The 20755-nt window shown below is 49.5% G+C and overlaps 2 protein-coding genes and 1 long non-coding RNA gene across 5 annotated transcripts in view; 2 read left to right on the top strand and 1 right to left on the bottom strand.

Annotated features, from left to right (window-relative positions):
- The window catches only part of OTUD7B (OTU deubiquitinase 7B), a 51481-nt gene extending 42161 nt beyond the window's left edge, over nt 1–9320 (bottom strand). Inside the window, exon 1 of one of the 2 annotated variants that reach the window (XM_083477023.1) lies at nt 9070–9320. The gene's annotated coding sequence lies outside the window, so the exon portion shown is untranslated. Of the gene's footprint in view, nt 1–5579; nt 5720–9069 lie in introns of those variants that run through there. The other variant, XM_083477022.1, reaches the window with a different exon arrangement.
- LOC310694398 lies at nt 5550–7784 on the top strand. Of its 2 annotated transcripts, none has more exons than XR_014519660.1 (3): nt 5550–5658; nt 6852–6945; nt 7765–7784. It is a non-coding gene; the product is annotated as an uncharacterized lncRNA (long non-coding RNA). The 2 variants fall into 2 exon arrangements; XR_014519661.1 differs by lacking the exon at nt 7765–7784 and adding an exon at nt 7685–7701.
- A 1431-nt stretch (nt 9321–10751) lies between the features above and the next one.
- The window catches only part of VPS45 (vacuolar protein sorting 45 homolog), a 57530-nt gene continuing 47526 nt past the window's right edge, over nt 10752–20755 (top strand). Inside the window, exon 1 of the mRNA XM_083477140.1 lies at nt 10752–10849. The gene's annotated coding sequence lies outside the window, so the exon portion shown is untranslated. The remainder of the gene's footprint in view (nt 10850–20755) is intronic.

Raw genomic sequence — 20755 nt, 5'->3', positions numbered from 1 at the left:
AAAGTCCGTGGACTTATCGCGGCAGAAGGTGAGGATGCATTCCCTGCCAGTGGTGAGCTTTTAAGAACTGCCATCCACCACCTACCTGCAGGAAGGCCCAGCCATCTCATCGTGAAGCTGCTTAAATTATTTCCACTTCTGTTGCTGGAAATGGTGGGGGAGACAGAGAAGCATGAAGCTATTCCTGCTCCAGGTCCCATAGTATGCTGAAACATACAAAGCAGACTTATACAGATCTACCTCAATACTGTCTGCATGGGTTGGCAGCAGCTCTCAAGGGTTTCAGGCAAGGGGACACTCCCAGACCTAAGTGGGATTGAACCAGGGCCTTCTGTTTGCAAACGGGCACTCAGCCACTGAACTCTGGACCTTCCCTTCAAAATAATAGTCAAGATTCCAGTCCTCATGGCTGTGAATGAAAAGCTGGCATAAACAGACTGCCTTATATCAGTCAGACCCTTGGCCCATCTAGCTCAGTATTGTCTACACTGACCGGCAGCTGCTCTACAGTGACTTTACCGCTGATCTTCAGCCCTTCCCCACCCAGTCCTGCGAGAGGCCACGTTCTGCACATCAGCAGAACCGGAACAAATGCATCTCCTGCATAAACCTGCTCAACTGCGGACATTTTTTTTTTAATTGAATGCCCAAGGGAGACATTTGCCCAAATGCAGGAGCTAGCCAAGGTCACAGAGAAGAGCTGGCAAAAAACAAACCAACCACCTGACCTTTGCAAGAAGCCAAATCAAGACCCACAGGGGACAAGACCCTACTTGCCCGCACATCACCCCCCAAAACACGTGCATACTTCAAGACCCTGCAACCTGGGGAACAGCCAGCCAAACCATGCCTGCAAAAGCATCTCTGAGGGCCGAATTATCCTCTGGGGCATCCTTCCTAGGGCCACATGATGGTGGTGGGTGACGAGAAACAAAAGTGGGTGGAGCATTGAATGTGAATTTTACCTTTGTCTGCAGGAACTCATACACACCTCTCTATATTCCATCCCAGCAGTCAAAAAAGCGCTATCAGAGTATAAGCCAGGTAAAAAAACTGGGGTGTGTCCATGGAGGGTATGTAAGACCTGGAGAGTTACAAAGGCAATAAGGAGGCCTAGAGGGTTGCACTGCCTGAGACTCCCCGCCCCTGGTTTTCCTGCACTTCCCCATATTATATTCACAACAACCCAGCGCAGCCGGTTAGGCAGAGGGAGACCATAACTGGTCAAAGGTGAGCTTCCTGGCTGGAGATCTGAACCCCAGTCTCCCAGGACCAACGCTTTAGCAACTGGCACAGTGACATTCACCTCTGCAAGCGTGCACCCAGTCAGGAACAGCTGTGGGTTCAGAAAATGTTTTCTACCTCGGCGACCAGCACCTTCCTTCTGACATTTTCACTTGCGTAGGGATTCGCCTCTCAAACGCAGGAAAGTAAGCTTGGAACCAACGTTTAAGGAATGGCAACAACTAGATCTACATACAAACACACACACAGTGTAGGATCTGCCACGTGAGCCTTTTACCACTACAGTGGTACCTCAGGTTACAGACGCTTCAGGTTACAGACTCCACTAACCCAGAAATAGTACCTCGGGTTAAGAACTTTGCTTCAGGATAAGAACAGAAATCATGCAGTGGCAGCGCAGTGGCAGCAGGAGGCCCCATTAGCGAAAGTGGTGCTTCAGGTTAAGAACAGTTTCCAGTTAAGAACGGAACTTCAGAACAAATTAAGTTCTTAACCCAAGGTACCACTGTACAATGCTAAATTGCAAACAGCACCTAGAAAGGAGCTCATCCACCACACCAAAGGTGCGTTCAGGAAAGGACCATGTTGTGTAACTCCCCATGGCTGGAAGCATAAAAGCCCTGGCGCTGGATCAGGCCAGTGGGGTTCACCTAGCCCAGCATCCTGTTCTCACAGTGGCCAAACAGATGCCTCTTCCAGGAAACCAGTACAAGAGTACAAGAGTCCTCTAGTTTCCAGCCACTGATATTCAGAAGCATTGCGGCCTCTGGCCATGGAGGCAGAGCACAGCCATCGTGGCTAGTTAAGCCCTCAGTAGCCCTCTCCCCCTCCATGAAATTTGCCCAATCCACCTTTGAAGCCATCCAAGTTAGTGGCCATCGCTGCCTGCTGTGGGAGGGAGTTCCAGAGTTTAACGATGCTGTGCAGGATTAAGTCCTTTCTTTTATCCGCCCTGAATCTCCCAGCATTCAGCTTCACTGGATGTCCACGAGTTCTAGTGATATAAGGGAGGGATATAACTCTCTTTCCACTTTAGATGCAACAGATAGGGAAGAACACAGGAAGCGGCCATATACAGAGTCAGTCCCTTGGTCCATCGAGCTCCGCATTTGGCAGACGCTCCCATGGGTTTTGAAATAATAATAATAATAATAATTTATTATTTATACCCCACCCATCTGGCTGGGTTTCTCCAGCCACTCTGGGCGGCTTCCAACGGAATATTAAAATACAATAACCTATTAAACATTAAAAGCTTCCCTAAAGAGGGCTGCCGTCAGATGTCTTCTAAAAATCTGGTAGTTGTTTTTCTCTTTGACATCTGGTGGGAGGGCGTTCCACAGGGCGGGTGCCACTACCGAGAAGGCCCTCTGCCTGGTTCCCTGTAACTTCACTTCTCGCAATGAGGGAACCGCCAGAAGGCCCTCGGCGCTGGACCTCAGTGTCCGGGCAGAATGATGGGGGTGGAGACGCTCCTTCAGGTATACTGGAGTGAGGCCATTTAGGGCTTTAAAGGTCAGCACCAATACTTTGAATTGTGCTTGTAAACGTACTGGGAGCCAGTGGAGGTTCTCTCGCCAAATGAGGCCTCTCACCAAGCCCTACCTGGTGATGCCCAGGATTGAATGCTGGAAGATTCAGGATAGATAGAAGGAAGTCCTCCTTCATGCAGCAGAGTTTTAAACTATAGAATTGCTCCCACAGGAGGCAGGGATGGCCACTAACTTGCATGGACAAATTGGCGGAGGACAGGGTCATCAGTGGCTACTACCCACACTGTGACTTTGCTCTGCCTCCGTAGGTGGAGAAAGCAGTGCATCTGAATACCAGTTGCTGGAAGCCACCGGGGGGGAAAAGGCTCTTGAACTCGGGTCCTGCATTTGGGTTTTTCACACTGGCATCTGGTTGGCCCCTGTGAGAATGCTGGACTAGATCGGCCCCCTTTGGCCTGATCCAGCAGGCTGTTCTTATGTTTAACCTGCAGCATTCTGCATGCAAAGCCGATGCTCTACTATCAAGTTGTGGTCTTTAAAATACACGTCCCTCCTCCGAGCTCAGAGATGGGACTTCCCCCAGGCTTTCCGTAGCTCAAGGGCGGGGCGATTTGATCAGGCTGCTCTCCGCTATCCAAAACCCGGCATTCCAGGCACCAGATAACAGAGACGGCACTTGCTAATAATGTACAAAGCACACCAGTGGCGAGTTAGTGCAGAGGAGCAAAGACACCAGGCCAGGAATGCCTTAACGTGGGCTCCGGCTACCCCTATCAATTACAAATATGAGGGGATGACACAGGCCCTCTGTCATTAGCAACTGCTAACATTTCTGTTTGCGCTGCAATTTCCAAGTCAACAGGTCTGGCCCGGGATCACGAAAACATCTGATGCGCATTCCCGGCGCGTACAGTTACAGAGCAGCTTGATAAATATTAACTTAGCGCTAGTCCGGCGTCACGAGAACAATTGCAATGGCTTTTTTTATATCTTTTATCGCACACCGTCGGGAAAAAGGTGTCGCTGAACCAGGAGCAGAAAACCCACCCGCCCACAAACACTCTCTCGTCCCCGACCTCGGCTAAAATGCAATCCTGAAAGAGCGGAGCAGGGAGTCACCTCCCCATCGCAGCCTCCCTTCTCATCATCACCGTGGGCCGGTCTGAAAGGGAAAGTTTTCAGTGCCGCCAATTAAAGGCACAAATTAAATCTTGCATCAAAGCTCGAGGCGCCAAGCCAAGCCTTTATGAACAAGGGAAGTTAAGAAGCGCCCCAGGGGGTTGAGGACAAGTGTTTAGAGGTTACCACAACACCGGCTTCTCCAGTAAGAGTGAAAACAAAGGAGATTTGCGGCTGAAGGGGTGGCAAAACAGGCAAAAACAAGGATGTGTCCACAAGAGAGGCAAAGCTGCAAGGCAGAAGGATGATGGGAAAGTGGGGGGTGGGGGGGCAGGGGTACCCGGAATGATCCCAAAGAGGGGCAGAGAATCAAGGCTGTAGGGTTTAAGCCAGGAGGAGGAGGAAGAGGAAGGATCTAGGGAGGGAGAGAATTTCAAGAACCAATTTTATGGAACTCCCTTCCAGTTGAGGTCAGAAAGGCCCCCTTCCCTGATGAACTTCCAAACTTTGTTTTCTTCCAGCAGGCATTTAAACTGAGCTCTCATTTCATTATTTTAACCCATTTTTATTGACAAGCACTTGGAGACCATTGCCATTAAGCGATAGATAATCAATGGTAGAAATCAATGAAAGTGACTAAGATAAAAATCATGCTGGAAAGTTTTGAGAAAAGGCCACATGGCGTACGCAGACCTTGAAGGCTGCGGGACCCAATAGATCAGAAAGGCTGGGTGGTTCCTTCAAGCTAAGAAACCATGAGTTTGGGGTGGGGGCTTCTAAGGTGGAAGGAGGAGAGAGAAGAGTGAATTAAGAGGGGTACAGGAAAGGGAATGGAGAGCACTGCTGGGAGAGAGGATGGGGAAAGCAGGAGGAGTGGGGATGAGGAGCTACCTGGGGCAAGCGGATGAGGTTTTAGGGTAGCTCATATGGGGCGGAACAAGATCACACAGGAAGGCAGAGCTTTATGAAGTTGGTGCGGAGTTAAGGGAGCCCGAAGGTTCTAAAGGGGAGGGGCTAGGGGAGATTGAGGGAGGAGCCAGAGCAAATGGGAGGAGCCACAGAGGCTGAGAATTAACCATAAAAATAACAACACCCAGATAACTTTACGGCAGGCATTTAGTCCATTTTCAGGGCCTAATCCGGCCCCTTTGGTAGTTTATTTCCTGGAGTAAAATCCTTTAAAAAAAACTCTCAATAACTTCAATCCTTAAAAAAGGTTAACAACTTTGGTCGGCCCTTACGGCCCTTCACTTCATCAAATCCGGCCCTCTTTGAAAAAAGTTTGGCCACCACCGCCTTAGGGAGGGGGAACAGGTAGAGAGGTAGGGGAGCAAGAGAGTGGGCGGAGCAAGATAGAACTCCGCCCCTCCGTTTTAAAGGGGAGGGGCCAAGAGAAAGATCCCCGGGTTGTCAGCTCCGAAAAAGGGAGGAGCAACGAAACCGTTCTACGAGGGGGCGTGGCCGCGAGCGATCCCGAGGGAGGGGCGGGTGGTGGGCGTGGCGAGAGCGACCGTTCCCTCGGGCGTTCCGAAGGGGAGGGGCGCCAGGTGTGGCGTGATATTGAGAGGGGGGAAGGGGGAGGGGGCCGCCGTTTCGAGCGTTCGCGAGGAGGGGGGCCGTTCGGAAGGGGCGTGGCCAGAGCGCGCGAGAAAGTTCTGAGGGGAAGAGGGAGGGCGCTCGTCTCCCCTCGGCCGCCCTCAGTCTGAGGCGAGCGCCGCTTACCCTTGTCGTCGTCCGCCGCCGCCGCCGCCGCCATCCCCAAAGTCCTCTCGCAGGGCCGCCGCCGGCTCTGAGGGGAAAGGTGTGGAAAGTCTTCTTTTGAGGGGACCTCGTCCCCCCCCCACCACCGGCCGAGGGAGGACGAAGGGCGGAGACTCAGCCCAGGCCGCCCTACGGTCCCCTCACGGGTCTCCTCAGCCGCCGGAGACGGAAGAAAGCGCGGGCGGGGGGGATTAAACGCTGCGAAATTCAGTTACAAAATTTAAAAAGTCAGGCGGGTGTGTGGAGATATGTGCCTCTCTCTCTCTCTCTCTCTCTTTCTTTCCCTCAGTCGCTTCTCTCTCAGTCGCTTTCTGCGCGTGTGCGCCACTCCGGAGCGTCCCGCCGCTCGCGCGCCCCCCGCCTTCGCACCGGAACCCGAGCGCGTAGGCTGCGTTTTCCGCCCGGAGGCGTTTAAAGCGGGGACGGCGGCGGCTTCCTTTCCCTTTCGCTCCCCCGCCCTCAGCCGGTCGCCGTTGTTAGGGCGAGCCAATGGGCGGACTGGGCTGGGCAGGGGGCCACGCCCACCGAGGGGAGATGTTCACGTGTCCGCCTCGGCCACGCCCACACGGAGGGGCGGGGGAGGAATAGGAGGGAGTCGCCTCGGCCTCGTCACTTTCCCCCTCCTGCGGCTTAAAAAAATGCATTATTATCCTTTTTCTCTGATGGCTTGACCGGAAAGCGACTGATTAAAAAAACCTGACGTTTCACAGATATTACTACTGTTCTATGAGGGCTTATCCCTTTAAAAAAATGCCAAATTATTGAGGCCTTTGCCATGAAAAGCGCCCAATAAAATTAACATATTTTTGAGAGCTTAGAATCATAGAATCATAGAGTTGGAAGAGACCACAAGGGCCATCGAGTCCAACCCCCTGCCAAGCTTGGTTGGCTCTGAAATGTCACCAATAAATAGGTGTTTATATTTATTTATATTATACACACATACATATACACTTACACACCCCGTATTTTTCCATCTGTATGACTTTCCCATGTATAAGATGCCCCCTGTTTTGGGGGACTCAGATTTAAGAAAATGTGGGGAGATTTATCCATGTATAAGACGCCCCCTGATTTTTGACATTTTTTAGGGGGGGAACCTAGTCTTATACACAGAAATATATATATATAACTTATATAGTTGAGGGTTTGGCTGTGAAAATAATAAATTATAATAAATAAATGACATCATGTAAATTACATATTTCTTTAGTATTTTCATTATACTTCCAGTGCAAAATCAAAGAAGAGCCTTGTGGCATCTTAGACCCACGCAATGTTGTTGACGGACATCAGATTCCGTGGAATGGCATCTGTTCCGTCAGAGGTAGGGAATGTTAACCTGCGTGGGCAGCTGTGTATTGTTGAAGCGTGGGTGTAGAGAGAGTGAGAGAACAGTTAATAAAAGGCAAAAGAACCTGACAACCCATGACATGTGAGTCAAAGCCTTCCCTAACCTGGTGCCCTCCAGATGTTGTTGGACTCTTAATTCTCATCACCACTGACTGAACCCTGGCAATCCTGGCTGGGCTGGTGGGAGTCCCAACAAAGTACACGGGGCACCAGGTTGACAAATTAGACCAGGGGACAGCAAACTTTTTCAGCAGGGGGCTGGTCCATTGTCCCTCAGACCTTGTTGGGGGCCGAACTATATTCTGGGGGGGAAATGAACAAATTCCTATGCTCCACAAATAACTCAGAGTTGCATTTTAAATAAAAGGACACATTCTACTCATTTAAAAACACGCTGATTCCCGGACTGTCTGAGGCCGGATTTAGAAGGTGATTGGGCTGGATCCGGCCCCCGGGCCTTAGTTTGCCTACCCATGAATTACATAGCCCAATGACCATTCACTCTGAATTTTGCATTTCCTTGCCACTATTTCTGCTGCTGAACTCCCACCTATCAGATCCAGTCAGTATAGTCAGTGGACAGGAATGACAGTGAAATTGAGAGTCCAGCAACATCTGGAGGGGCCACAAAGTCTTCCCTATCCCTGGCGGAGGGATTTTGCCAACCCTCTGATTAACGAAAGCAGCCTTATACCATCATAAATTTGTTACAGTGCAATCCTATGCCAGTTTGATCAGCTGTAACAACATCATCATCAACAACAACAACAACACATATCCCCCTCTTCCAAAGGAACCCAGGACAGCAGGCAGACAGGTGATACAAACATCTGAAAGCATCTTTTAAAACAATTCCAATACAGATGCAAGACTGGGAAATCTCTCTCCTTAAAAGGCTTGCTGGAAAAGGGATATCATCACTTGGTGCCAAAATGACAAAAAGGTGGTACCTTAAGTTCAAGGTGAGGCCTACTCACAGGTAAGCTTGGACCCTAGTCTTTGAAGTGCCGCAAGACTAATTTTGCTGTGAATGGCAAAGCAATGCATGCAATATCTCTTTTTCATGTTATCTCTGTAGTGGTACAGCTAACAGTGTATGGAACGTGAGGGTGCAGACTGGACCCACTGGTGCAAATTCCGAACCCAGCAATGCAGACTACACCTCCATTTGGTTTTTTAAGATACCCTGATTATCGTCAGAGGGCTAGGTTGCAAGCTGGCTAATGCTGGTGTTACACTGCTGTGTAGTGGTTAGAGTGTTGGACTAGGACCTGGGAGACCCAGGTTCAAATGTTCCCTCGCCCATGAAGGAGACTGGGTGACCTTGGGCCAGTCACAGCCTCTCAGCCTAGCATACCTCACAAAGTTATTAGAATAAAATGGGGAGGAGGGGTACATGAGCCAGCTTGAGTTCAATTATGCAATAAATAACAGATTAAAAATAACAATAACAATTAAAAAATTGTTAAATGGTTTTCTTCTTCAATAAGCCTAAGAAGCTCTTGGTGTCTGGGTCAGCCTTTATCCTGGAAGCATCATGCCCAAGAATGTTAGGTGGAGTCTATCTCAAAGCTAAATTCAATATCCTGTGACTTTAGGGTACTTAGTGCGGAACTATTTCCTTGAGTTGACATGACAAAAATTGTCAGTGTGGACTTCTTGATGTTTTTAGCAATAGATTGCTTTCTTTTTCGTAGCAAGCCTCTCACCCAACACCCCAGAAAGTATTTTTCAAGCTTCTTTTTATGACTTGGGGCTTTTCTTCCCCCCAGTTTTACATTCAATTCATTCGTTAAACACTAAATTTAAAAGAGCCCCTTCTAGCCAAATCTCACTGTCTAGGAGGACTTTAAAGTGCTGCCCATATTGACCTATTCCAGGGCTTATTTAACACCAGATAACAACTGAAAACTTGGGTACCTTACAGCCATAGAGAGACATAAAACAGGGACTCGCAAATTTCTGGAGCTAGGAGCTAGGTAACAATATGCAAATAATACTCTCACTAGGAAAGAAATGCAGGTTATCAACATACATGTGCAACTTAAATCTTGCCCAGGAATGCAAAACATCATGAAATAGAAAACCCCCCACTTACTTCACTTCCAGAAAATGAACAGGCCCAGACTTTGGTGGCTCTCCAGAGAGAGATTTCCAGGACTGGGGAGTTTTGTGCTGCCGTCTCACTGTTCCCTATAAAGAATAAACTTCGACACTTTCTAGAGAATCCCTTTGACGGATCATCAGGATTGCGATGGAACGCTGCAGAGGCAGCGGCCTCTGGTTTTATTACCCCCTAGCTCTGTCTTGAAAGGCTCGCTAGTCTTATTGACCAAGGGAATTTGCCTCTGCTGCTGTGAAATCATCAGATACTTGTCGCTGCCAACAACAGCTGAAGCTCCGGGCTCCGGGGAACAATGGGCCTGTGGGCAGCCCTCTGGCACTTGAGCCCCCTGTAAGGAGCGGGACGGCGCGTCCCGTACGGTCCAAGGGCGGACGGGTGCTTTGCATTCTCCTGGTCGTGGGCTGCCAGGAGCGTTGACAGGCAAAGCATGCAGACTATGCACAGGGGTCAGCTTGTGGCGTTTGCGTTATCTTTTCCAAAGGCAAGGAGGATGGATGAAGCTTCTTAAAGGAAAGTCGCGGGGCCTGCAGCCAGCCGTGCTGGAATTTGAGATTGCTCCTCCAGCCTCTGGGTTTGAAGCCATACAGGGTTTGCTCAGATTTGCTGGGGGCTCTTTCGTTCTTGGGGGCTCTTGAGGGCTCATGTTGGCCTCTGCGTAGTTTCGTCAGTGCCCCAAATACCCAGAAAGGCAATCCTATACAGTGGTACCTTGGATTACATACGCTTCAGGTTACATACGCTTCAGGTTACAGACTCTGCTAACCCAGAAATAGTGCTTCAGGTTAAGAACTTTGCTTCAGGATGAGAACAGAAATCGTGATCTGGTAGCGCGGTGGCAGCAGGAGGCCCCATTAGCTAAAGTGGTGCTTCAGGTTAAGAACAGTTTCAGGTTAAGTATGGACCTCCAGAACGAATTAGGTACTTAACCCGAGGTACCACTATGTCTAAGACATCCTGAGGTGGCATAACTGCATGGTTCTCCCCATCCTCGTTTAATCCCCACAACAACCCTGTGAGGTCGGTTGGGTTGAGAGGCAATGGTTGGCTCAAGGTCACACCCAGTGGCTGAGAGGGGGGCATTCGAACCTTGATCTCCTAGGTCCAACTCTCTAACCACTGGCTCTCAAACAAGAGTTGCTTGGTGAGATTTGAACCAACAGCTTCCTGGTTCCCAGCTTACTCTTCTTAGACACTATGCTACACCAACTGCAAAAGTGGCTGCCAGCCGCAATGACTATGCTCCACCTTCACTGTCAGGCAATGTCTCCCCCTCCTGCTGCCACAAGTTCCCCTCCCTGTTTGTCTCCCAGAACCAGAAGAGGCGTGAAAAGGGCAGAGGAGAGGTTGGCAGCATGCAGGCGCCATCTCAGATTGCTTTTAAAAAAAACCCTGGAGAGGAGGGGACTTAGCTGTGGGGATCTTTGGTCTCAGCAACTCCTTCAGGGGGTAAGCCTTCCTGGAGATGAGTTGCTGTGCGCAGTAGGCCCTACATTCCCGTGCAGATTGTGGTTTGCAACTCCAACTTGCACTGTGTGATTTATTGCCGGCTCCCTCCTCGCAATGGGACAGTGCCCCATTTGCCCTCATGGGCTAGCCTGATGAGCTCTTTTCTCTGTTCCCGAGTCCTGCATCTTCTGTGTTGATTCTCCCAACAGGACCAGCGATGACATTTCATGCTGCGGCAACCCTTTTGCCGAAAAACACTTGGTGAGCCGCTGCAGAAGGTCAAGTGTTTTTGGGTCTCCTCCAGGAGGTCAGGATGTTTGCAGGAGGGATTCAAGCATGTTCTGGAAATGTAATGTAAAGGTAAAGGGACCACTGACCATTAGGTCCAGTCGTGACCGACTCTGGGGTTGCGCTCTCATCTCGCTCTATAGGCCGAGGGAGCCAGCATTTGTCCACAGACAGCTTCCGGGTCATGTGGCCAGCATGACTAAGCCGCTTCTGGCAAACCAGAGCAGTGCATGGAAACGCTGTTTACCTATTTATCTACTTGCACTTTGATGTGCTTTCGAACTGCTAGGTTGGCAGGAGCAGAGACCGAGCAACGGGAGCTCACCCTGCCGCGGGGATTCGAACCGCCGACCTTCTGATCGGCAAGTCCTAGGCTCTGTGGTTTAACCCACAGCGCCACCCGCGTCCCTCTGGGAATGTAGGTTTGTGTAATTGAAGCAAATAAAAGCACTCTATCACCTTAGTGTAACACATTCCCAGCAGTGAGTGGAGCCAGAGGCAAAAGGTTGATGGAGCAACGGATTCTAATTTTACCTTTCTGCACTGAGCTAGTCTCTACACTCGAACACCCCTCTCTATCCCCCACCCAGGCAAGCAAAGGGGCATCATCAGAGTTCAGTGAAACAATTCAACCAGACAGAAATGCTCAAGGAGGGTGAAAAACCATGAAGGTGGGGCTGGGGAAAGGGGGGTAGCTGGGAGGAGTCCCGAGAAAAACCTGGAAGGCCACATCCAGCTCCAGGGCTTAAGGATGCCCACTTCTGCCATATTGCCAACAGATGCACTTTAAAAAAAAGAAAGCCAGACTTTCTGGGGTTAGGAAAGTGGAGCAGAATGAAAGTGTAGGATGAATGACTAATGGGAACATCCTGCAAGCCGAACAGGGGGAAAAACAAAGACCAGACACGGTCTAACCACTGCGTAAGCTTTGTGCAAACAAGTACAGTAAGAATGAATGCTCAATAAGCAGGTCGTCTTGAGGAGTCGTAGGGAAAGCGTAGAGGAAGGTGGAAGTGCTTTGGGGGCTGGTGCTTTCAGCAGGCCTGCCCGCTCCCCCTGGGAGCAAGTGATCTCTCCCTTTCCTGCTCAGCGCCAGAGTGATAAATCCTGACTAGCCTCAGAGGGCCTCCTCTGAGCCATTATAGAAAGTCAGCAGCAGGGGGAGAAATCAATACACCCCGGGCAGACGAGGCCATTCTGCTGCCTGGTCCTCCAGCCGCGGGGATTAGATGATAAAAGCCAGGAATGCTCTGGATTCTCTGCACGCCTGAAGCCTCCCATGACATCTGTGGCGGAATCGCCCATCACGTTCGGGGTTCTGTTTTTGTGGCATTCAAAGACCCGCAGCCGAAGACGCGGTGGGTTATTTCGAAGAAATATACAGTGGTACCTCGGGTTACACACGCTTCAGGTTACATACGCTTCAGGTTACAGACTCCGCTAACCCAGAAATAGTGCTTCAGGTTAAGAACTTTGCTTTAGGATGAGAACAGAAATCATGCTCCCGCGGCACGGCGGCGGCAGGAGGCCCCAGTAGCTAAAGTAGTGCTTCAGGTTAAGAACAGTTTCAGGTTAAGTACGGACCTCCGGAACGAATTAAGTACTTAACCTGAGGTACCACTGTACAGACAAAACAAGAACGCTTGGATCCTCGGCTCCCTCTCCTCCAACACATAGCCCTAGGAAACTGCTTTATATTGAGTCAGAGCATGGATCCATCTAGTTCAGTACTGTCTACACTGACTGGTAGCAGAGTTTCAGGCAGGAGACATTCCCAGCCCTGCCTGGGAGATGTGGTCATGGAAGAGACACGTGCCCAGTATAAGCTGTATATTTTATCCCGCTTTAGGGCATGTGGACCATTAGTCTGGAAATAATCCAGCGTGTTTGGTATCACCGCCAAATGATGCGTTTACACACGTTAGTTGGCCAAGGTGCATTGTGAAGGGAGACCTAACCACTGGCCACTGTTTACAATATCTATTTTATAAAGTGATTGTCTTAAATTTGTACGTTCCACTGCATGGGTACCGCTTTCGTTTTCAAGTTTATAGGCTATTTCGACTTTCTTGGCCAGGTAAGGGCCGTGTTGTTTTCGAGCACCTGGTCCTGTGTTGGTTTGGAACAACGTGGTCAGCTCATGGGCCAGCCTAATTTTTTTCTTTATTTCCCCCCCTAAAAACTAGGTGCACCTTTTGGTCCAGGGCGCCCTGTGGAGCGAAAAATACGGTAGTCCCGTATCCTGTTCTCACAGCGGCCGCCCAGTTGGTACTGCAAGAGTACTTTCTCCCTTCCTGCAGTCTCCACCTACATAGCCTTCCCCTCCAGGATGCTGTAACCTGACAGCCCTACCCCATTTAAAAATAATTGCAATTAATCAATGCATCATGGACATGTAAGGTGTCCTGGTTGCACTTCTCCAGGGGTGATGGGAAGGCCCATTGCTTCCCCGTATCCAGGACGTTCCTGGCACTGACCAATCCGTCCTGATCCCTAGGCTAAGCCCCCCGGAGAGCCTTCAGAGCGAACCCTCACTCTCCGAAGGGACCTCTCTGCTTCGGTCGGCATCAGCCTCACTTCAGTGGGAGCAGGAAGCTAGGGTGGGAGCGGTCACATGGGCGCCTCAGCTGACCCGCAAAGTGAATCACCGTCTTTGTTCTCCCCCAGCCGTTGTTTATGTCCCAGACAAAAGGATTGTTTATCATTTCTGGGGACACAGAAAAGTCCAGCAATGAAAGAGAGCTCTGTGCTTTGCGAGTCCGGTCCCCCGATGAGACGGGCTTGAGTTTTGTTTCCTTGGCTTTTTATACAAAATATTAAACGCCGTGGCGGGGGGGGGGGGGGGGCGCTTCTCCACTCTGCTGCAATGTTTGTGCAATTCGGGTGGGGTGAGAGGAAGTCTTGTTTGCAAGGCTGGTCTGCTGTTTTATACAAATCAATAGGAAACAGAGCTGTTTGCATTCTGTTTGGGCTGGAGGGGGGGAGAGCAGGTACGTTGACAAGACGCTTTTCATAGTGTTGAGCAAAAGCATCTCAAACTTTTTTGTCCACCGTCCCCTTGGTCCCCTAGTGCACCCTATCCTATCCTATCCTATAAATAGCAGCAACTCAGAAAAGCAGTTTTCACAACGCACTAAGAATTCCAAACAGTAACCATTAATTGCACACTTATTCCAGATCCAATTAAAACTACTTAGTTTAATCAATTCAGCAAAACAGATGAACTTGGTCAAGTGATACCAGCTTTTTCAAAGTCTGAGGGTCATTTAGCAAGACGACTAGGCTAGTTTCTACACACTCCTACATCAATGTCTGGTTTAAAGTCACTTAGGAGGAGTATGAAATCTGATTTAACTATTTGTGCTTTTATCTTGTGAACCACCCTTGGATCATCTGAAGGATGGTATAAAAATAATCTAAATAATAATCCCACTAAAGCGGGAACATAGGAAACTGCATTATACCAAAGCAGGCCATGGAGGTTTGCCTACCCAGCATTGTCTGCACTGACTGGCAGTGCTTCTCCGGGTTTTCAGAATTGGGGGATATTTCTGGAGATACCGGAGACGGAGGGGCCTTCTCTGCTCACAAAGCAGTTTACCCATCAAGTTCACGGGGTGATTTGGGACCAGTCACCAGAGCCTCGCATGCTTTACGTTTCTGAGCACAATTCAAAGTGTTGGTGCTGACTTTTCAAGCCCTAAACAGCCTCGTTCCTGTATACCTGAAGGAGCATCTCTACCCCCATCACTCAGCCCGGACACTGAGGTCCAGTGCCAAGGGCCTTCTGGCGGTTCCCTCACTGCAAGAAGCCAAGTTACAGGGAACCAGGCAGAGGGCCTTCTCGGTGGTGGCGCCTGCCCTGTGGAACGCCCTCCCAGCAGATGTCAAGGCAATAAACAACTATTTTACTTTTAAAGGACAACTGAAGGCGGCCCTGTTTAGGGAGGTTTTTAATGTCTGACACTGTTTTGTTTTTAATATTTGGTTGGAAGCCGCCCAGAGTGGCTGAGGAAACCCAGCCAGATGGGCGGGGTATAAATAATAAATTATATTTTTATTATCAGCAACTCTTCCCAGCAGGTCATATAAAGGGGTCGTGCATCAGGCCGTAGCTGTCTTCCAGTCTCCCTTTTTTTTAAAAAAAGACCCCTGACCATTAGGTCCAGTCGTGACCAACTCTGGGGTTGCGGTGCTCATCTCGCTTTATTGGCTGAGGGAGCCGGTGTACAGCTTCCGGGTCATGTGGCCAGCATGACTTAAGCCGCTTCTGGCGAACCAGAGCAGCACACGGAAACGCTGTTTACCTTCCCGCCGGAGCGGTACCTATTTATCTACTTGCATTTTGACGTGCTGTCGAACTGCTAGGTTGACAGGAGCAGGGACCGAACAACGGGAACTCACCCTGTTGCGGGGATTTGAACCTCCAACCTTCTGATCAGCAAGTCCTAGGCTCTGTGGTTTAACCCACAGCGCCACCTCCAGTCTCCCTGCTCCAAGCTTAAAAACCTGTTGAATTTTATTGCGGAAAACGCCCGTTGTATTTGTACCCAAGGGATTTAGAACCGTGAGGACTAGCAGGAGAGCACCTGCTTTGTGTTCAGAAGGTCCAGATCCTGCCCTTGGCAGCATCTCAAGGTACATCTGGGTCTGTCTGGGAGAAAACAGCTTCCTAGCGTCAGGAAGGGCGAGCTCAATTCCTCCTCAGGCCCAAAGGCAGGTGGCTTCGTAGGGATATTTACTGTCTCACGGCAAGAGGATGCCGCAATTTTGCCCCCTGATGCTCTGTGTCAGCTCAACAAAGGGAGATTATGATCCCAGCCCGGAATCGAGACAGCCAGTGACTGATGGGGAGATCACGTGAGTTCGCCGGTGGCCACAAGTCACCACAAGGGAAGGAGTGCGATAAAGAGGATAAGTGAAAGGGGATAAACACACGCGAACAGATGGCCGCCCGAGACGCGAAGATGCTCAAGGGGGGGGGGAGCGAGGCCTTTTGTAGGGGCCTGATCTTGTCCCAGCTGCATGTGGAATTGGACAGCAGTGGGGTTTGGAGTGGGATGGCCTTTCATAAGACCGAATTTGGGGAGGGGAGAGATATTCACATCAGCGCTGATTTGCAGAGAAGCCTCTGTGCTTCCTTTTTGCAGCCAAAGTCAGAATTCCTAGCCTGAGGCTGCTGGTTGGAGACGCAGGAATGAGCGGAAACTGCTTTATACTGAGCCGGACACTTAAGAACATCAGGCGTTGCTGGCTCAGACCAAAGGAAGTCCATCTTAGCTCAGGCTTTCTGAACCATAGCTGTCAACCTTCCCTTTTTTTGCAGGAAATTCCCTTATTCCAGCACCGTTTCCCGCTGCTTCCCACTGCTAGCCCGGATTGTTAGATATCCTGTAGACTGTCCCCGGGACAGGTGAGGCTGCTGATCCCTTATTTTCAAATCTAAAAGTTGACAGCTATGTTTCTCAACCTGTGGGTCCCCAGATGTTGTTGAACTACAACTCCCATCACCCTTAGCTAGCAAGGCCAGAGCTCAGGGATGATGGGAGTTGTAGTCCAACAATATCTGGGGACCCACAGGTTGAGAACCACTTGTAGCCCATGAGTAGGCAAACTAAGGCCCGGGGGCCTGATCCGGCTGAATCGCCTTCCCAATCCAGCCCGCGGACGGTCCGGGAATCAGCATGTTTTTACATGTCCTTTTCTTTAAAATGCATCTCTGGGTTATTTGTGGGGCATAGGAATTCGTTCTTTTTTTCTTCAAAATATAGTCCGGCCCCCACAAGGTCTGAGGGACAGTGGACTGGCACCCTGCTGAAAAAGTTCTGCTGACCCCTGATCTAGTCCAGCATCCTGTTCCCACAGTGGCCAACCAGATTCCTGTGGATTCAAGCGCGGAAGCCCTCTCCGATCCTGCAGTTTGCCGCCACTGATATTGAGAAGTGTCGCTGCCTCCAGTTGCTTAGTAGCCATCGATAGCCCTCTTCTCCTTGAATGAGTCTCTTGTCCAGCCCATTATGGCCTCCAAGCACCTGTTCATCCCTTGGGCAACCCATGCTCACTATTACGCAATTTTACAACATGTAGGGCATCCATTGCATAGGTAAATCCATGCGTCACATCCGCACTGCACATTTTAACATCGCATTTAAAGCACATGGCTTTCCCTCAAATAATCTTGGGGATTGCCGAATGCCTCTCATAAAGCATTCCCTGGGGATTATCTAATTGATTTTTTATTTTTATTGTTATTCATGTTTTTAAACTGTTATTTTATGCTGCTTTTATAATTAAGTGTTTTTAAGTGTTTTAAATTTGTTGTTAGCCTCCCTGAGCCCGGTTTTTGAACCGGGAAGGGCGGGGTATAAATAAAAATTTATTATTATTTATTATAAAGGCACAATTATACGGCTTCCGGAGAATGCTGAAGAAAAGGAAACCGGAGGAAAAGAAGAGAAGAGAAGAGAAGAAGGGGGGGGGGGAAGGACTGTCCTGTCCGTTGCGTAAAAGAAATTATTCAAAATATTCTCTCTAGAATGACACCCAGCTGATCTACTTTCTGCTAGGCAATGTTTTCCCAATCTTCCAATCCCAATGTCTCAGATTAATTCATTTTCCTTTTTACACAAAAAGTCCCAAAGGAACCACATTTCCCACCCACCCCAAAGTTTGCTTCTGAGCCCAATGCACCCATGAATCACTGGAAGTGCAATAAGCTGGTGTCCACTGCCTTATAAGCGGTGTGTTAATCTGGTCCATAATTGCATTTTGTCGGGTTTTTTCCCCCCCAGGGAGCCTAGTGTGATTTAAAACGCTTTAATCGTATCCGGAAAGGGCTCGTCGTTTTAATTGCTGCCTTGTTTCCTTGTAAATGTTTCCTTTATAGCATTGTTAGCGACAGGGTTTTCAAATATATGGTCTCAGGGAGACACTTTTTCCTAGCAGCCGTTTGCCATTATGCCGGGGTTGAAACTAACAGAGCAAGATTCATGCGGCAATTTGGAGCTGATTTACTGTACTAAAACTCTCACACCTGGGGGGAACGAATGTGATATTTTTAGAAGCATGTAAGAAGAGACAGCAGTCACGAAATTAAAAGACGCCTGCTTCTTGGGAGAAAAGCAATGACAAACCTAGACAGCATCTTAAAAAGCAGAGACATCACCTTGCCGACAAAGGTCCGCATAATCAAAGCTATGGTTTTCCCAGTAGTGATGTATGGAAGTGAGAGCTGGACCATAAAGAAGGCTGATTGCTGAAGAATTGATGCTTTTGAATGATGATGCTGGAGGAGACTCTTGAGAGTCCCATGGACTGCAAGAAGATCAACCTTATCCATTCTTAGGGAAATCAGCCCTGAGTGCTCACTGGAAGGACAGATCCTGAAGCTGAGGCTCCAAGACTTTGGCTACCTCATGAAAAGACTCCCTGGAAAAGACCCTGATGTTGGGAAAAATGGAGGGCACAAGGAGAAGGGGACGGCAGAGGACGAGATGGTTGGACAGTGCTCTCGAAGCGACCAGCATGAGTTTGACCAAACTGCGGGAGGCAGTGGAAGACAGGAGTGCCTGGTGTCCTCTGGTCCAGGGGGTCAAGAAGAGGCGGACACGACTAAACAACAAAAGAAGAGTCCTGCTGGATCAGGCCATCGGCTTCTCTAGTCAAGCACCCTGTTCTCGCAGCGGCCAACCAGATGCCTGTGGGAAACCCACAAGCAGGATTCGAACACAAGATCCCTCTCTTTTCCTGCAATTCCAAGCAACTGGGATCCAGGGGCATCGCTGCCTCTGACCGTGGAGCTTAGCCATTGTGGAAGGGAGCCATCGATAGCCTTTACCCTCCATGATTTTCATAGGAACACAGAATTGGGGCACCCTGAGGGTCATCTAGTCCAACCCTCTTCAAATTCAGGGATATATCGCAGCCATTCCATACAGGGATCAAACCGTCAACCTTGGCGTTACCAGCATATGCTCTAACCCACTGAGCTATCCAAATTGGGGGGGGGGAATTATGTCATATATAAAGGTAAAGGGACCCCTGACCGTTAGGTCCAGTCGTGGCCGACTCTGGGGTTGCGGTGCTCATCTTGCTTTACTGGCCGAGGGAGCCGGCGTACAGCTTCCGGGTCATGTGGTCAGCATGACTAAGCCGCTTCTGGAGAACCAGAGCAGCGCACAGAAACGCCGTTTACCTTCCCGCCGGAGTGGTACCTATTTATCTACTTGCACTTTGACGTGCTTTCGAACTGCTACGCTGGCAGGAGCAGGGACCGAGCAACGGGAGCTCACCCCATCGTGGGGATTCGAACCGCCGACCTTTTGACCGGCAAGCCCTAGGCTCTGTGGTTTAACCCACAGCGCCACCCGCGTCCCACATGTCATATATAGGATAAGGTGAAATAGTGAAATCAGTAGAATGGAAATAAACCTCATAATGGGAAAATAAAAAGAAATTTTATTGGGCATTAATGACAATATGAATTAAAATATAAAATGCAATTATGGTAATTAACAGTATTTGTAAATGAATATAGACAGACAACAAGATTTGTATGTACAGAAAGATTTATTTGTATACAGACACTGTATGGACAAAGAAGAACATGGAACACTGTATGGAAGAAGAAGAACAATATACAAAATGGACAAAGATAATGCGAAAAATTTAGAGGTGACATAAAAAAGCCAGAAGAAGGAAAGAGGAACTTTTCAGGATGTCTTAGACATAGTGGTACCTCAGGTTAAGTACTTAATTCATTCTGGAGGTCCGTACTTAACCTGAAACTGTTCTTAACCTGAAGCACCACTTTAGCTAATGGGGCCTCCTGCTGCCACTGCGTTGCTGCTGCACGATTTCTGTTCTCATCCTGAAGCAAAGTTCTTAACCTGAAGCACTATTTCTGGGTTAGTGGAGTCTGTAACCTGAAGCGTCTGTAACCTGAGGTACCACTGTATTTGTCCAGTTCTCTTTCTGACGCCGTCCAAGCTTGCTGGCCGGCAGGGCCTCCTGCAGCAGTGAGTTCCATCGTGGCAGCTTGGGGAAAAAATAAAAACAGCGGCTGTGTAAAAACCCAGCAGGACCCAGGAGGGAACTACTGTACTGTGTACAGTTTGCCCATCGCAAGATAAACAAGAGTTGCTCCAGTGGCACAGGAGGGCAGGATTTATCCATGAAACCACGCAAACCTATAAATAGCGGTGGGGAAGTGAAGGTGGCTTGGGTTTATTACGCACAAGCTGCCTTTATTTATTCCCTTCTTTTAATTCAGTCCCGCCGTGCCAGGAATAGCACCTAATCCCAAAATGTTAGGAGATTAGGACTCTAGCAAGAAGGCAGTTTCTTGAAGGCAGCATTCAAGCTGAGCAACTTGCCAGCCACCAAGGAGGGGGATTTGGGGGGAGAGAGACCCCTGTCTGCTCTCAGCCACTGTTAATTTCTGTGGGGTCACAAGAATGAGGCGTGCGGTTGAGCCCCGGAGACACAAACCGTGCTGCAGAAGGAGCAAGACGCCCCGTCGTGCCCCGGTGACGTCACTCGCTTATTTTTGGGATCTGCCCAAGGTGGCGTTTAATCCGACGGGGACGTCTGTCTGCAACTTCAGACATCTTTGGGTGGGTGGGGGGGCCAGGAGGACAATGTTAGCTCACGGGTTTAAAAGTTTGCCGTCCTCCCAACAACAAATGCTATGATCCCAAGCAAAAAAAGGGGGGGGAGGGAGTATGCTATGCTCAGGGACGCGGGTGGCGCTGTGGGTTAAACCACAGAGCCTAGGACTTGCCGATCAGAAGGTCGGCGGTTCGAATCCCTGTGATGGGGTGAGCTCCCGTTGCTCAGTCCCTGCTCCTGCCAACCTAAGGTGCAGTTTGAAAGCACATCAAAGCGCAAGTAGATAAATAGGTACCACTCCGGCGGGAAGATAAAC

The sequence above is a fragment of the Podarcis liolepis genome (genome assembly GCF_965112155.1).
Source record: "Podarcis liolepis genome assembly, chromosome: 15".
In the NCBI taxonomy this organism is placed as follows: domain Eukaryota; kingdom Metazoa; phylum Chordata; class Lepidosauria; order Squamata; family Lacertidae; genus Podarcis; species Podarcis liolepis.
Note: the sequence above shows the minus strand (reverse complement) of the source record. Positions and strands in the feature narration are given on the sequence as shown.